At 36.2% G+C, this 18,497-nt stretch overlaps 1 pseudogene; it reads right to left on the bottom strand.

Moving 5' to 3' along the window:
• Positions 1 to 13,533: 13,533 nt before the first annotated feature.
• On the bottom strand, positions 13,534 to 17,638 carry LOC145058114 (uncharacterized; annotated as a pseudogene).
• Positions 17,639 to 18,497: the final 859 nt, after the last annotated feature.

The following is an 18,497-nucleotide window of genomic DNA, read 5'->3' as shown; positions in this document are numbered from 1 at the left end:
GACAACTTGTTGCTCATAATTGCTCAGTTGGTCACCACTACGAGATTTGTGACCCACACACTTGCATAGAGATCCAGTGAAAAACTTCCAGCCTGGGGTCATGCACTGACGCAAAATAAGAGCTGATCGAGTACCAGCCTTTGAGTGATCATAGCCCAGTTGATCAAACATGCGTTTACATCTTTCAATAGATGGAGGTTCAGAGAAGGGTTCGAAGATTGGTAACCTTAAAGCAGCACTGAGAAGTTCTGCGGTGATGAAGACAGAGTGTCTTCCATGGCCAATGGTTCCGGTGATGGCATTGTTTTCTTCATTAACGGTTGCAGTGTAGTAGAACTCACATACTTGTTCTGGGAAGAACTCGGATGGTACATCGCTGATTGCATATCGAAGGCGACAAGAAGCCAAGAAATTTACGAAATCATCGAGTCCAAGACCTCGATGAACTTCTGGAATGTCGGGGTTGAAGACTACATTGGTGGCCTTGATGTGAATGGGAAGAGGAGGAGAGTTTGGGGCAGGAATGACCCTTCGAGAAGTTGAGGAGTATGTGAACAGAGATGCCGCCATTGGAGAGTATTTGAGAATTCTAGGGTTTTTGAGAGAAGTTCAAGGTTTTTGGGAAGGAAAAATTAAACCAAGGGAAAAAGAGGTTTAAATATGGAATAAAAGGGGTTTTGTAAAAGGTAATGATCATCTTCTGATCTGCTAGATTATCGTCATTAAGGATAACGGCGCATCGTAACAACCTGTCAGAGTAGAATATAGCCGTTGGATAAAAGAGCCGTTGACTGAATATGAAACGTCAATCAGTGTTTGCGGAAGCGCTGAGCTCAGTGACACAAAAGTTACATGCTGAAGATATTTCTCCGTCAATTCAAGGTACAACTTGCTTATTCAGGGCTAGCAAGGAGAGTGGTGCGTGTGATAGATACTAGTTACATTATCTAACCATCGGCATGGAGTTTTTGTGACTTCATCAGTGAGTGGTGTATCTTACTGAATCATTAGACACTGAATAAGAGGAGGGTAAAGAGAGGATTGTTGCGTGTGATAAACCTTGGTGTTTTGGTCTAACCATCGGCAAAGATTTTTAGAATCTCATCAGCGTGTGTTTTTGCACACTGAATCACAGAATCAATGTAAGATTGGTAAGAAGGGGTAGTTGCGTGTGATAGATCTTGGTGTTTTGATCTAACCATCGGCAAAGATTTTAGATTCTCATCAGTGTGTGTTTTGGCACACTGAATCACAAAGTCAGTGTAAGATTGGTAAGAAGGGGTAGTTGCGTGTGATAGATCTTGGTGTTTTGATCTAACCATCGGCAAAGAGTTTCAAGTCGTTATCAGTGTATGGTTTAATACAGTGAATCATTCAACTTTTATTTAGAAGATTTGAGGAAGAGATAGGGATAAGAAATCAAACCAAAGTGCTCAGTAGCAAATATCATCAGTATGTACATCAGCTTGTAAGACAAAATCAAACATTAGTACAATTAAACATCAAAATTAATTACAAGGAAATCATTCCCAGCTCTCCAATAATGTAAGCAGTTGATTGAGAATCCAGTGCCTTTGTGAAGATATCAGCAAGTTGCTCCGAAGTCTTGACATGTTCAAGAACAACTTTTCCTTTTTCAACATTATCTCTGATGAAGTGATGTCCGATCTCGATATGCTTTGTCTTTGAGTGCTGAACAGGATTTTGTGTGATCTGAATGGCACTGGTGTTGTCACAATAGATGGGAGTCTTTGAGAACTTGAACCCATAGTCGAGAAGCTGATTTTGAATCCATAAGAGCTGAGCACAGCATCTCCCAGCGGCAACATACTCAGCTTCTACAGTTGAGATGGCAACTGATGTTTGCTTCTTGCTAGACCAGCTGATGAGACGGTTGCCAAGGAAGTGACATCCACCAGATGTACTCTTTTTGTCTAAATTGCATCCTGCATAATCTGAGTTAGTGTATCCATAAAGTTCAAATGCTGAGTCGCGAGGATACCACAGTGCAAGGTTTTGAGTTCCCTTTAAGTATCGAAAAATACGTTTGACAGCCATGAGATGAGATTCTTTGGGATTAGCTTGGAATCGAGCACAGAGAATGGTTCTAAATATGATATCAGGATGACTTGCTGTGAGATATAAGAGGGATCCAATCATTCCTCGATACAGAGAGTGATTGACATATGTTCCAGTTGGATCAGCGTGTAGCTTATCAGTCTTAGATACTGGGGTAGAGGCTGGTTTGCAGTCACTGAGAGAATACTTAACAAGCAGGTCAGAAATATATTTACTTTGACAAATGGAAATACCTGTCTTTTGTTGTTGAACCTCAAGACCTAAGAAAAAGGTCATCTTTCCCATCATGCTCATTTCGAACCTTTGAGACATGATTTCCGCAAATTCCTTGCTCAGTGTCTCATTTGGAGAGCCAAAAATAATGTCATCGACGTAAATTTGAACAAGAACCATATCTGAGCCTTTGTTTTTGATGAAGAGAGTGTTGTCGATTGCTCCTCGTCTGTATCCATTTTCAAGCAGATACGATGTCAGCGTCTCATACCAAGCCCTGGGAGCTTGCTTCAGTCCATAAACAACTTTATCTAACCGGTACACATAATCAGGATGATCTTTGTCCACAAATCCTGGGGGCTGATTTAGGAACACTTCTTCTTCTAACACACCATGAAGGAATGCTGTTTTCACATCCATCTGATAGACAATGAAGTTCATGTAGGATGTGTATGCGAGAAACAGCCTGATAGCTTCAATGCGAGCAACTGGGGCAAAAGTTTCCCCGTAGTCAATAGATTCAATCTGAGTAAACCCTTGAGCTACAAGCCTTGCCTTGTTGCGAGTGATGATTCCATCTTTATCAACCTTGTTACGATAGACCCAGCGAGTTCCAGTGATAGACTTCCCAGATGGTCTTGGGACAAGAGTCCAAACATTGTGCCTTTTAAACTCATTCAGTTCTTCTTGCATGGCTTTGATCCAATCAGCATCTTGAAGAGCTGTGTGTACTTTATCAGGTAAGATCATTGAAACAAAGTTAACATACATGCAAAAGTTATTAAGTACACTAGATCTGGTTCGGACGCCATCATGAATATTCCCTATAATTCGATTAACAGGATGATCTCGATGTTCAATGACTGATGCTGATTCCGGAGAGATAGACACTGACACATAATCAGTTTCAGGAGAGTCTTCAGCTTCAAGGGTTTCATCAGCATCTAATGAGTTATCTGCTGATGTGGCTGTAGTATCCTGACTCAAGGGACATGGAACTGAAATGATAGGATCAGAAGAATCAGACTTCTCCTCAGCACAAGGTGATTCATCGAATGGACAAGAGAGAAGCTCTTGAAAGATAGAAGGAGAATGAGTGACTTTTTCATCAGTGTATGATTCCTCATCAAACTTCACATGAATGGATTCTTCAACACATTGCCTGTTCACATGAAAAATATGAAAAGCCTTTGAAATAGATGAGTACCCAACAAAAATACCTTTATCAGCCTTAGGTTCAAACTTGGATCTTGGGTCACGCTGATTTAGAATATAGCAAAGACATCCGAACACATGAAAAAAGGATACATATGGTTTTCGATCTTTAAGCATTTCATATGGAGTCTTCTTGTGAATCCTGTGAATTAGAGATCGATTCTGAGTAAAACATGCTGTATTGACAGCTTCAGCCCAAAACGACATAGGAAGACCAGCATGGATCATCAAGGTCCTTCCTGCCTCAATCAGTGTTCTATTTCTTCGTTTAGCAACACCATTTTGCTGAGGAGTGCGAGGAGCTGAGAAGTTTTGTCCAATTCCTTTATGATCACAAAATTCTTCAAGAGTTGAGTTTCGGAACTCAGTGCCATGATCACTTCTTAGTTGCTTAACTTTAAGACCTGTGAGTGTCTCATTTTTACGAATCAGCGAGATGATTTCCTGTGCAGCCTGACTTTTCTTCTTCAAGAAAATTACCCATGTAAATCGAGTGAACTCATCAACAACCACTAGAGTATACTTATTTCCACCTAGAGAACGAACAGGAATAGGTCCAAACAGGTCCATGTGGAGTAGATGAAGAGGGACTGATATCTGGAACATGACTTTGGTTTGAAAGAGGACTTGGTTTGTTTTCCTTGTTCACACGCTGAACACATCTTGTCTTTCACAACGCTGAATTTTGGGAGCCCTCTAACTAGTTCTTGATTGGAAATCTTAGATAGATTCTTGAAGTTCAGATGAGAAAACCTTTTGTGCCAAATCCAGCTAAGATTCGTCTGAGATTTTGTAAAGAAACAGTGCATCAGTGCCTTGTCACTTGAGAACATGTCAAGAACATATATATCATCTTTTCTACTTGCTGAGAGTACGATGTTCTTGTCAGTGTTTACAACTCTGTCTTCTTTCTTTGAAAAGTGAACTTCATAGTCAGCATCACACAATTGACTGATAGAAATAAGGTTGTGTTTGAGACCCTTAACATATGAAACATTTTGGAAAATCACGTTATTGCATTTGATGTTTCCATATCCCTTAGTGAACCCCTTTCCATTGTCTCCATAAGTGACTGCAGGACCAGTTTTCTTAACATAATCTTCCAGGAGAGACTTTGATCCTGTCATATGCCTTGAGCAACCATTGTCTAAGTACCAGAGATGCTCTTGACCCTGCAGTGCTGAGAAACTAGTTAGAACACACTGACCCATTCGAAGATGAGTCATTCACAAAGTTATTTGATAATAAATTATAACATTCCTTAGGAAGACAATTTAAAGAGTTTGACTTAAGAGTCCATTTTTCATTCCTAACTTTAATATTTTCAGCTCTTGAGGATGATTTATCAAAAGAACATTCACTGATCTTGTGAGAGGAGTCACCACATCTGTAACAAACTCTAGTTCCAAAGTTCTTCTTGGTGAGCAAATTTTTTGATTTAATACATTTTGATATGTAAGCTTCACCAATAGAGCTTTGAGTCCTTTTGTTTATCACTGAGTCACGACTGAGTTCAGTGTCAGAATGAATTTGATCAGTGTTAGAGGATGAAATATCAGTATCTGATTTTGACTCATTCACAGATGGATTGCAATCAGGGAGGTGCTTGAGTTGTTCATGAACAACATGAAACACTCCATTAGAGATAGGGAAAGCAATAATATTCTCAGTCAGAGGGGATGGTCTAACAAGATGTGTAGGATAAGAGGTAGGATCAATTCCAGTAATTTCAACATTACATTCAGTGATACCATCAGAATTAATAGTACAATATTCATCAATTAAACTTTGATTAATAAAAGAGTTACTGACAAACTTATTTTTGAAATTATTTTTCATCTCTTTCATGGAATAGACCTCAGATTCCTTTTCTTGTGATTTAAAAACCTTTTCAGCTTCTGCAAAATTACCCCCAAGAATTTTTTTCACAAGAATGAGGAATTTGAGCTGAGATAATATAATTGGCATTCTTATGAGATTTTGCCCAAGTGTGGAGCACAGTTTGTTCTTTAATCAAAAGATTTTTAACATTGTCAATTTCAGCAGACAAGGATGAATTTGACAAACTGGTAATTCTAAGATTTTCCTGAGTGGACTCAATAATGCTATTTTTTATGGATATATCAGTTTCAAGAAGATCAATTGGATTTTGCAAATTTCTTATGGTTTGATTCTTCTTAGAATTAATGACACCCAAATACTCAAACATTTTGATTTTTTCATTCATTGAATAGGAAACAAAGTTTTTAACCTGGTACATTGAAGAAGAGTCAATGTTGTGCTTCCTGGAATTTTCAGCATCAAACATATCAGTGTCAAAAGTACTTTTGTCTTTATCGGGAATATCCGGGTCCTCTATTTTAACCATGAGACACTTGACTTCATCATCTGATGACTCTTCATCAGTTTTCCATTTTTCTTCTTCAGCTACAAGCACTTTATGTTCCAAATTTTCAGCTTTCAGCTTCTCAATCAGCTTGTTGTACTTCTGCTTCCAGTATTCATCTGTGCCTTGTTTCTTTTGTTTACAATCCTTTGCAAAATGATCAGTGCTCCCACAGTTAAAGCACTGAGCCTTCTCTTTCTTATCAGCACCATGCCTTTTATCAGCTCCTGACCCTTTTGAGAACTTTCCACCAATCTTCTTTTGAAACTTTGAGAAGTTTCGACCTGATTTTTCAAAGGTCTTCACAATCAAGGCTGCACTAGCTACAACCTTTTCAATATCATCAGTGTCAGATTTAGATGAATCAGTGTCTGAATCACTTTCAGTGTCTGAGTCTGCCACAAGCTTTTTGTTGGAGAACAAAGCTACAGAAGATTCACGCTGAGAATCCTTCATTAGTTCCTTCCTTTGAAGCTTGGATTCTTCATAGTATCGAAGATTTCCATAGAGACTTTGTAAGTCCATAGAGTTGATCTTCTCGCTGTTTTTCAGCACATCAACATGATTCTCCCAACCTGCACCTAGAGAATCCAAAAACTTTTGCACTAGAACAGTTCTATGCTTCAACTGATCTAGTCTCCGAAGATCGTTAACAAGAGTATTGAATCTATTAAAGGTTTGAGTCAAGGTTTCACCTTTCTTAGCAAAAAAATGTTCATACCTTCGGTTAAGATCATTTATTTGAGTAGCCTTGACTTCTTCAGTTCCTTCAAAAGATACAGTCAGCGTATCCATCATCTCTTTTGCTGAGATGCAATTTTGAACCAGCCCAAAGATGTTGTATGGCAATGAGTAGCTAATAGCGGCACGAGCATGAACATCCAAACCATGTTTTCTCTTGTCGTCTGCCGTCCAGTTTCCTTTTGGAGTTTTCTTCATAGTGTCATCAGGAACATTGTTTTTAAGAGGCTGATACATCGGAACATAAGGACCTTTTTCAACGATGTCCAGCATGTCTTCATCAACAGATTCCAAGGCATATAGGGCCTTTATTTTCCACATAGCAAAGTTAGTTTCATCGAAAGGAGGGATTTTAGCAGAAGGATGATTTGACGAGTTTGATGAAGAAGAAGATGAAGCCATTTGTTTGATAAAAGAAACCTGCTCTGATACCAATTGAAAAGGTCTTTAGATCAATCGAAATATCAAACAATGACTATAAATAAGAACAAGAGAAATTCACAAAGAAAAACTTTCACTAAGAAAGATAATCTCACAAAGAAATTATCGTGTGCACAAAGCGACAATTAGGGTTTGTGAAAGCGTCATAATTCACAAACCTATACAGAATAATATATACTGCTATTCTAGACGATCCCTACAAATCAGGGATACGCCAGCTAATAAATCAAGATAACTAAGGAAACAGGATAAATACAAGATTTATTACAACGTATTGAATACACTAAACTATTATAAACTGAACTGCTGATTCGCTGACGCTGAGACACACGCTGACGCTGAGTCTGTTTTAAACATTATCATATTTCAAGGCTTGACCTTTCAAAATGACATTTGGCACCCGTAGACTTGCAAGTCCCACTATAGCGAACAACAAGGTGTAGGATAGTCAATCCATTATAGATCTATACACAAATTCACGCTCTCCTTCTAGGAGACTCTGGATACAAAATGAGCCATGACAGGTGATGCCATGCCCCGAAACCGTGGCTCACATTTATGTTATAGTATTCTTGTATATGTATTGTATGTACTAGTGTAATGTATGTTCTCTCTGTCTAGTATGTAATATGTTCTCTTTGTTTCTCATCATAGTATGTTCTCTTGTATAGTGTATAGTATGTATTGTTTCTCATAATAGTATGTTCTCTTAGTTTCTCATAATAGTATGTTCTCTTAGTTTCTCGTAATAGTATGTATTGACTCATGTATGAACTGACTCTTTGTATGTTTCATTGTACTATAAGTAATGATTAGTGACTTCCTAAACTATACCTATTATAGTTTACTAGTAGAGTTGTTTGTATAACGGAGTGTATTGAACTGAGATAAAACCTTTTATGTCTATACATATATACATAATATATAACTAAGGATTAAACAACACTCGGAAAAACAACAGGGTACTCTAAGTCCACAACCAAACAAGGAAAAGGAAATAAAGTGTGTTATCAGTCCTAAGTCCTTCCAACCTTACTTATATACTATATATGCATTAGACACGATTTTGACAATATATAAGTTTAAAAGAGTTTAAAGGAAAAGGTTTGTCATGTAAGAACAAGTTTGATAAAGATTTTTAACACATAAAAGAGTTTGATAAACATTTTGAAGTAGTTTATTGATAAAACAGCTAAACGTATAGCAAATCCATTTGTTTGATAGTTATTAATCACATGTGATTGATATAATAACTAAAATGTTTCAACTTGTATTCCCCCCATAAAAGCATTTAAAATCATTTAAAAGATAGATTAAGGGGTATGAACTCACCTGTAGTGAGTGATATGAAAGTATGTTTGGAAATAGGATGTAGAGTGTCAGGTGAAACCTTGAGCACAAAAAGATCCTAACAAACATATAATGACATGTATGTGTATTTGATTAGTGTATAAACAACTAATTATAAGGGATAACACCCTAATAGACTAGAAAACTCTTATATTGAAGGGATACAATCACATATGATTGCATAACTAGGGTATATGGCCACCCTATAGAGTTTACGGTCCAAATGGCATGACCTAGGGAGTTCACGGTCCAAGTGTTCACGGTCCTTGGAGTTTACGGTTATTGGGTTCATGGTCTAATGACCTTACGGTCATGGAGTTCATGGCCTAAGGAGATCCAAACGCAAACTCACCAAATCTTTCACAAATGATGGTTTTCAAGGGCTTAATTCAAAGGCATCAGATTCTAAGGACCATGCTTAGCCTTAGGAAGGGTAAAAGCTATAAGAACACCCTTCAAAAGGGTTTACGGTATATGAAGATTCACTAGACCGTAAAAACATTTTGTTCTTGAGTTTCTTGATGTTTTCTAGGTGTTTAACAAGTGATTCAAGCATATAACAAGCTAAGGGTAGTGTACTTACTTATTAGAAGCTTGTAAGGGGGATTAGGATCCAAGAACACTAGTATGTGTTCTTGGTGAAATGAAGAACACTTGAAGATCTATCAAAATGAAGAGATTTCATGGATGAAATCATGTATAATCACTAGATATAGAAGGATATCCACCAATCAAGGGAAGAAATACTTACAATCTTGAAGATTTGAGAGAAAAGTCGGACGATACTTGAGAGAGAATGAGTTCTTTGGCTTGAAATGGTAAAAGTGATTGAAAATGACTAAGGTTTGAATATATAGCATGGAGTTTTTCGGCCACCTTGACCGTAAACTCAAGGTCCTGACCCTAAACTCCTTTTGAGGAGGTTTCCGGTTTGCTAGATAGTTTAGAACTTAATCTGACACATCCAAATACTGATTCCTTTGATGCACTATTCTTAGAATACTCAAAATAGACCCCAAACAGTGCTAAAAGATAGCAACACGAGTCTGACTTAGATTGAAGTGAATGGTTTGTACAAGATAGAAATTTCGGGTTGTCACACAAACTCCCACACATAATTATATCCTTTAATTACCTTTTCATACTAATAACCCTTTTAAGGGTCAACTTTGGTCAATGGTCAAAGTCAAAGTCAACATCCTGGTTGGCTCAACTCGCCGAGTTGCTCCATCAACTTGTCGAGTTCCATAATCCATAAAACCCTTGTTAAGTATTAAGTGTTGCGTCTTTTGGGCCTTTGTATTTAGTCTTTTGTATATCTGGGTTGGGCCTGTTCACCCGTGTTTATTAATTAGGGTTTTACTATTTAAGGTGCATGCATGCATCGTGTATTTGTAAATCGTGTCATTATAAACCCTACACACCTCTATAGTATCTGTTTTTTATCGACCTCTTCTGAGGCTGTGATTTATAATCATTCGACATATTCTTGATCTATATTTTGTCTTTGATTGCATATACTTGTTTGAATCTAATCGATCTTTAGAGTTCATATCTCTTCAATTGGTATAAGAGCAGGAGACTGTGTAATCTATACGCATCTCTTCTATTGACATAGTTTTTAGGGTTTCCGTTATTATTGGATCTGGTTCAGCCGTCATAGTTGTTATCGACGCTGATCTTTGATCTTTATATTACCCAAAAACCATTTAGTTTACACATCTGATTCATACAGGTTTTGTCAATCTCTAAACATGACGGACGATTCTCATGTTAACTCAATAAATCTTTCAAGCAACATTGGATCTACAACTATAATTCCCATCCTTTTTCCCAACGATTATGAAGTGTGGGTGTTGCATTTTGAAGACTACGTACTTGGGCTTGAAGACCATGGTTATTTGATATGGGAACCAATTACTGTCCAGACGTTTACTCATACAGGAACGAGAAGAGAAATCAAAACTCTGTGAGACTACAACCAACTCTTCTTGACATAAAAGATGTGTCACACGATGAGAAGGATAGGCTGATAAGCAACATTAAAGCAATGAGGATCATTAGGTTTACCTTGCCACCAGACAATTTTTGTTTGGTTAGTTCATATGACACAACAAAAGCCATTTGGGATAGGCTTAAAGAACTGTACTCAAATGATGCTGATCTAGAGCATTCCACTCAGACTCTACTACTTTCAGAGGTTGGAGCTTTTGTACAGAAGTCAGAAGAAATCCTGGATCAAACTTTCAATTGCTAGAATCATCTTCTCAGTAGGACGACGAAGCACAAGATTGGACGTGAACTTATCGAGCAAAAAGTCACATTCATGAACTAGCTGAGATCTAAATGGAAGGTTGTTGTTTCAACTATAAAAGCACATGAACAGTTCAAGAACTACTCATTGGCAAAGCTGGTTGGAATACTGAAGTCACATGAAGCTGATGTGACGAAAGAGGGAAGTTAATTTCTGGAATGGGATTACTGGCCCTTGTTGCGAAGGGAAAAAAGTCTGTAGATGATGATGGTTTGGGGTCTGATCTCTCAAATTATGAACTTTCTAAGGAGGAGTTCGCTTTTATGGTATCTAATCCAAAGAGATTCGCAAAGAAGAACTTCAGTCGAAACAAGAATAGAAACTGGCAGGGCTGTTATAGCTCTGAAAAGGTAAAGAGGAGAGTGCGAATAACTCTCAGAAAGAAGAAGCGAAGAAGGATAAGAAGCTCATGTAGGACTATGGCTATAATTGTGACTACTGTCATGGGAAAAACCATCTGGCTAAGGAGTGCATGCTAAGAAGGTTGAACGAGAAGAAGGAAGGAGAAGATGATGAAGCTTATTGTCTTTGAAAGTTAAAGGTAGTAAAAAAGAAGACGAATGCTGATAACACCATGCCTGCTGTGATTGTGTTGGAAAATGAAGTTGAAGTTGAGTTTGGCAAAGTCGAGGTCTGGTCGACTGACTCTGAAGACGAAGAGGTTCGCAGACCTTCTCATGGAAGGAGTTTCGTGGCGAAGGATGAAGGTTCATAGTTTAGTGGTAGATGTTTGATGGTTACAAGCGAGGTGTCGGAGACGAGAGGCTATGCAACGGATAGTGGACGCGGCCCGATAGCTGTTTCGCTGCGTAACCGGTTGCTGAGTAGATAAGCGAAGGTGAGCAGGTGATCAATAAGGTAAACTCCATTCTCGAATCGTTGAATATACCTCTATCTAGATATGAAACTAAATTAAACGATCTAAAATACACATTTTCAAGTTTCAGTGAAAGTTTAAAACAAACTCGCTTAACAAATTCTAATTTAACCGATCAAATCGGTAGGGTTTCGTCAAAGAGTGAAGAGAGACGCATGTGGATAGAAAAATTGGAGTATAATTTATCTAAGTCTAGGGATGAGTCTATTTATTTGTAGAGGGATAATTTGGGTCTTTTAAAACAGCATAACATTTTCTGTTTGATTGCAAAAAGACTTTAATTTCACATTACTTAGTTTCATTTGAATTGTGAGATTGGAAAGAAAATTCATAAGATGATTATGCCCTTTCTTGAGCCGAAAGAGGATGAAATAGACGCTGAATGTTACAGGTGCGAATCCATCATCTCATCAGACGAAACTTCAGATGCTTAAAGGGTAGGACTGGACAAAATTGAATCTTTCATAAAGTCCAAAGTCCACAAAAACATGCTTAAACAACTTTTGGATGAAAAAGATAAAGAGCAAATTCAATCTGAAACTGTACAGAAGTTTGACTCATTAAGCACCAAGTTAAATTCAGAAAATAAACTCTATGTTGAAAATGTTTCTGAATTCGACGATGAAAGTGATATGAGTGAAATCTTTGTGGAGGATGAGGTTGACTGCTCTGAGTTTATTAAAAATGAACCTTCACCTAATATAGTACTTTCTGAAAATTCAGTTGAGTTCACACCTGTTTCCATAAACAAATCTAAAGTTTCAAAAGCGAAAGCAACTATTTTCCCTAAAGCCCAAATTGTTCCTAACCAAGTTTTTACAACTAAAAGACTGAACAAAAATGAAACAGTTGACTTAACTTCCATGGTTGAAGATGATAACAAAGATGGATGTGATGAGTTCTTCTAGTCTGCTCTAAACGACAATGTAGACGAAACCAAAGGTCTATCTGAAATGACCTCGTGGAAAACGAAGAGCCGATATGTAGCAGAACCCGTAAACAAAGTCAATTCAAGCTACGAAAAAGGGTAGTCCTAGTGGGACTAAGAACGTTCCAAGTGAAACATCATCTGTTCGGACCGAATCTCAAATCAGAAAGTCAAGACCTAGGGTTAGTTCTCACAAATCATTTGAGCAATTCGTAGCTCAAAAACGCCAAAGGAATGCCAGATTAAAAAAGAATCTCAAGGAAAGAAAGCAGTTATGGCAGTCTAAGAATCCCAACTTTGTTCATAAAGAAAAGTCTAATCCAAATTAGAAAGTCTCTTCACATGCGAACCCTAAGGGCGCGTTTGGTAGAGAGAAATGGAATTGCTGCACATAATGGAAATGCAAAGAAAGAGAATTGACTCTCTAGTTTGGTAGAATCGAGAATCCACTAGAAAATGTGTTTTAGAATCATTTCTCATGTTTGGTTGTATTAATCAATGAAATGAAAATGAGTTTTTTACCTTGTTTATTCATTTTCAAACAACATTTTTTTTTATAAAAATGCATTATGGTGTACATCTTGGTTAGTCAAAATACGCATCTTTTATGTTTTTATTATTTTTATTTTAATATTAATTGTTACTAAATAATTTATTTTCTAATTAGTTAATATTATTTTTTATACATCTTGTATTGGAAAACATATTTCTAATATAAAAGAATAACTTACAAATATCTTTTTAAAGAACTATGCAAATCATACTATTCAAAAACTATGTCCAATGTAGGATATATGCAAAAAGTATATTTCAATATTCCTAAAAACTAAAAAAAACATAACTATGTCTAATACAAAATGTGCAAAGATTCAACTTCAATATTCGTAAAAACTAAAAAAAAACTTAAAATAACCTAATCATGATATTGAGTCATCCCCAATCATTTCCATGTAACAAATCTTTTCTTCTTCAGTCATCTTAAAAAACGCTCAAGCACGAAATTGATCTTTACTAAACATGTCAATCGCCTTAATTTGATGTTTGACATTGATATTTGACATGCGATGTATATCTTCGATAACTTTATCTATCGTATCACATGCTTCCTTATTTTCTTGTCTTCCTATATTGTATATTGTTTCATTAAGTTTTTCACCAACCTCCTTGAAAGTCTCTTTCATTTCTTTCGTTGCTTCCTTATAAGAGCTTTCTGTGTCATCTGTTGGAGTCCTTTTGCATTTACTATTGACACGAGCAGTTTGTTGCATCTCTTTAACAATCTCTTCCAACCCTTCCACATCAACAGGTCAGTTTCTTTGTGTCTCTTTAGTCACATCTTCACCAAGATCAGTAGCTCCATGACCAGTAGCTCTATCCTTCCCAAAGATTTTACGTAGGTTATCAAATTGGGGAAATGGTTTATCGCGAAAACATGCAACACCTTTATGACTCTACAAGACTGGCACAAAATTAATTGGTTACTATTCATTTACAATATGTTTTAGTGATGCTAAAAATACTGCAAACATAATGTCACACCCTCGAACCAGACGGCGAAAACGTCCGGGAGCTCATGTGACTAACAATTGAATTATCATCACAATGAATATACATGAAACATAACACATTCATCACCAACATTACATATAACAACTAGAATTATTCACATCAAGTACATTGTTATAAGTTACATAGTTTCAAGTTTATCAAAGTGCGATAAGTGAGGTTACACAAAATAAATCCATACATTCTTGCAAATCCTTCCTGCTTAATGATTTCCTGAGAATACAAGTTATTTTTGAAAACGGTCAACATATATAATGTTGGTGAGTTCATAAGTATGGTTGCATAAAAGTCTTTGTATCTTTCGTAAAAACCCAGAAAATCTGATATTTTCTGTAAATTGTCTGAAAATGATGTGAAAATCAAGTATAAATGCATGTGTGAATTTCATAGTTATAAGTTGTTTGAGTGTAGTTTAGATTCATTGTATTATGAATAAGTGATAAATGTATATGAATAATTTCCCGAGAAAATCTGATATTTTCTGTTTCATAACAACGTCTAGATTCTTGTATCGTTAAATAAGTCGTTTTGCATTGACTTGGTCGAAGAGTTTATCTTCGAAAGGTTAAATTTGGTATTGAATCCCTATATGAGCCGTTATAACCATGCATGATAAGGACTAGGTTGCCCGTCTTGGCATTTTTCAAATGTCGGTATTGCTCAAGATTTTGTCGCCCTAGACTGGCCTAGTCTAGCTGTAGCGAACAACAAAGGTGGGGGGGGGGGGGTCACCCCGTATAGATCTATACACAAACTCCCGCTTTCCCTCCAGGAAACTCTGATTATAACTACAAGCTACGATTGTACACTCAGAGGTGCCAACCGACATGTCTCACTAGATTCTCAACCCCTTTTGTACTATGTTTAATGTTTACATATATGTGGTATGTTTTCGTATTCGAAAGGTACATATATAAGTATACGAAGTTTAATGATTACGCAAAGGTATAGTTACGATCTACTAGCATGTGAATTTCTATTCCAAGCCCAATTAACATGTAAATAGACCACAAGGGCCCAATAACATGTAAGAGGGTAATTTGGGCCCAATAGGCATGTAAAAGGGCCACAAAGGCCCACAAACATGTAACCCATACTCAAGCCCAAATTAACATGTAAATGGGTTGCAAGGCCCAATAAACACGTCACAGAAAACATTGGGCTCAATATACACTTAAATGAGCCCATAAGGCCCAATGGCCAAGTAACGTGAATATTAGGCCAAATAAATAGTTATTGACGTATTTCGTTCATTTGTTTTGTTCCGTCGTTTGTTTTAGCTCGAGGTTTACTAGATTGATGATAAAAGCCTTCTTTTTGTAAAAATGACATTTTTGGCCAATAATCCTCCAATTTTTAATTAAGGCCCAAAGTCTTGTAAAAATGACACTTTAGTCCATAATTTATAAAAATTTGCAATTTTGTCCCAAATGTTTAGAAATTCACAAATTTAATCGAAAATTTTATATATTGACATTTATGGCCTAGTTTTGCAGAAAATTTCATTTTCAGCCTCTTGTTTGTAAAAGTTGTCACTTTCGGCCCAATTTTTGATAAAAGTTACATTTTTTGTCCAATATGGGAATAAATGTTATTTTTACCCCAAAATTTGGTTTATTTACATTTATGATTCAAACTTTTTCCAATTTACATTTTTAATCCCCAAAAACCTCATTTTTTTCGCAATCTTGGGCCCAAAACCGTGAGGCCCAAAAATTAGGCCCATTAAGCTAAAATTTACATTTTTGGCCCTTTGGAAAATATGTTTATCATAAAAATCCCTTTTTTATACAAGTAGGACCTGTTTGGTCCCAATAAAAACATAATTGCCCCTTTTAGTCCTTATCTTTTGTTTTCTTGACAATTTTTGACCTTTAACAAGGTTTTTGTTGAAATCTTTTGTATCTTAAACATGTAATGACTTTTGGATTGATAATGTGATGTATATAATGTCATAGTTCATAGATATTTGCTCAATATTACTTAAAATTTCGAGATTTGCTAAGATCTAACACATTTTTACCAAATAAACTAAAAAATCACACAAGACATGCATATAACACATAGATCTACACATTTTACTTGCATTCTCCCCTAAAAATCATATGAAAACCAAAAACAAGGGGGTATGAACTCACCTTTGCTAGATGTTTTGGTTTTTGAAGAAGAAGTGGAAGAGATTTTTGGTCTTAGCACACCCTTGGTTATGGATCTTGAGTTTATGAAGCTTCTAAGGTGTGATCATGGAATAAAACCATGTAAGAAGGAGTTGTTCATGTTAAGATGAAAGAAGATACTTGTGTTTGACAATAACTTACCAAAGATTGGAATGACTTGATGAAGATCCTTATAACTCTAGCAAAATTTCGAGATCTTGGAGGAAGGAGGAGAATGATGCTTGAGAGTGATTGAGGAAGTGTTTGAAAGAGTGTGTGTATGTGTGTTTTTGGTTCTCGACCAAAATGTCAAGAGGAGAGGGAGAGAGTTGGTGAGGTGACTTGCATGGAAGTATGGGGGATCTAACATTGTTACATGTTGAACAATATGGAGGTGGCACATCCTAAGTCAACTATCATCACATTTCCCTTTTTTTAATTGATGTTGGGCCAAGATTTTTTGGCCAAGAGGGTAGGAATGGAATAGTTGAGACCATTAACTTTAGTTAGGATCTTTGGAGCCTAAACATAAAATTTTTGGCCCATAAGGCCCTTGGAAACTTTTACGGCCCAATAGAATAAAAGGATGGGTTTATGGCTCACTAAGGTTAATTGGATTAGCTATGGCCCAATAAGGCCCATTAGGGTTAGAATGAACCATTCTAGGCCTAAATGGTCCAAAATTCTCTCTCTCTCTCTCTTTCTCTCTCTCTCTCTCTATATATATATATATATATATATATATATATATATATTTGTGAATTGGGTCCATTTAGAATCCATATATGGTTTCCATGTCCAAAATAATTGAATTGGATGCTCATTGGTCCATTAGGCCCAATAAGAAAATCCTAGTCCAATATGGACTCAAATCAGGATCCTTAGGGTTTTCAGATCTTTTGTTGAACATAAAAGGTGAATTTAAATAAGCATGTGGTGATATTTTCTTAGAGTATATGTTTTACAATAGTTGAATGATTACACGGGAATAAAATTTCCTAGCTACAATGCTAGTTGTGACACATAATCATTATAGTACCTTTATGTACTCATCCCAAACTTCAGCATCGACAGTAACACACCATTTATCCGTATCCCAGCCGAATCCACTCGTGTTTGTTCCATATAACATCTCGTGCACGATGTTGAAATGTTTTTTCCATGTCTTCATCCTCGATTTAATATGAGGCTCTGCTTTCAAACCCGAGTTAGGAAGACTTACATCTAGTAATTGTTGCACTACCTTCAAATAACCGGGTTTGAATCCATTGTCGGCACCACCATATTTTTCGGATACATCTAACTCCAACAATGCTTCAATTAACTTTGAATCCTCTTCAGTAGTCCATGTGTGTTTGTTTCTCCCTGCCATGTCTACAAAAAAATTTACATAATAGATGTTTGAAATAGTAATTCAACTTAATTGGTTAAGTTTGGGGCTGTATAACTCAACCAAAACTTAACCAATTAAGTTGTTTTTTGATTCTAAAATGTAGAAAACATAGAGGAGTATAGTTTGAAAAAAAATCGCATCATTCTGAGCTTGTATGAAGCTTTTATGATGGTTCAAAGTTGGACAAAATTTAAAAAAAGTGCTGAAATATCATACAACAGTCATAACAACCCATGTTTGTGGGTGTATAACTCAACTAAAATTTAACCAATTAAGTTGTTTTTTTATTCTAAAATGTAGACAAGACAGAGGAGTACAGTTTGAAAAAAAATTGCATCATTCCGAGCTCGTATGAGTATTGTTTGATGGTTCAAATTTAGAGAAAAAAACTAAACAATGCTGAAAGATTAGACATCCATAACAACCCCTGTTTATAGCTGAATAACACAACCAAAACTTACGAAAATAAGCTACTTTTATATTCTAAAATGTAGAAAACAAATAGTAGTACAATTTGAAAAAAAAATTGCCTCATTTTGAGCTCATATGAGTATTGCTTGATGGTTAACAGTTATAGAAAAAAACTAAACAATGTTGAAAGATTAGATTGCATCCCTAACAGCCCCTGTTTATGGCTGAATAAAACAACCAAAACTTAACCAAACAAGCTATTTTTATATTCTAAAATGTAGACAATAAAGAGTAATACAATTTGAAAAAAAATTTGTCTCATTCTTAGCTCATACGAGTATTGTTTGATGGTTCAAAGTTAGAGAAAAAAACTAAACAATGCTGAAAGATTAGACAACATCCCTAACAACCCCTGTTTATGGCTGAA

The sequence above is a fragment of the Lactuca serriola genome, chromosome 6, assembly GCF_051521515.1.
Source record: "Lactuca serriola cultivar US96UC23 chromosome 6, Lser_US96UC23_V15, whole genome shotgun sequence".
Lineage (NCBI taxonomy): Eukaryota > Viridiplantae > Streptophyta > Magnoliopsida > Asterales > Asteraceae > Lactuca > Lactuca serriola.
Note: the sequence above shows the minus strand (reverse complement) of the source record. Positions and strands in the feature narration are given on the sequence as shown.